This window comes from Dendropsophus ebraccatus, chromosome 4 (genome assembly GCF_027789765.1).
Source record: "Dendropsophus ebraccatus isolate aDenEbr1 chromosome 4, aDenEbr1.pat, whole genome shotgun sequence".
NCBI lineage: Eukaryota > Metazoa > Chordata > Amphibia > Anura > Hylidae > Dendropsophus > Dendropsophus ebraccatus.
Window position 1 is genome coordinate 22,280,733 of NC_091457.1, and position 442 is coordinate 22,281,174.

The following is a 442-nucleotide window of genomic DNA, read 5'->3' on the forward strand; positions in this document are numbered from 1 at the left end:
ATAGTGTGAACATAGCCTAAATCTCTAAAGTGCAAGTGACAGTGCAAATAATAATAACATCTATCCAGGATTCAAGCAATGGAAAAGAGATTCCACATTAGGCCATCATGGTTCTTATGTGTTATATATTGTTAATATCACCTGTTTGAAGCACCGTCAGGGAGCCCATCCTCTCCTCCGCTCATCTAGAGATATAATCACACTCATTGCACAAATGCCGTATAACAACTCACATCTTACCCATTATCTCACAAGTCTGATCAATTCCCCAACGTTCGTTTCGCGATGATAAAGCGACCTTTTGCTTCCTCAGGGGGTGTTGCCAAATAAATCATGTGGGCTCTTTTTATGCCCTGACCCTCTGATGTCATTTCAATTTCCAGATTTGGCAGCGTATGCGTGGGTGCTCCCCGGAAATCACACTGCTCCTCTCTCGGCGTAC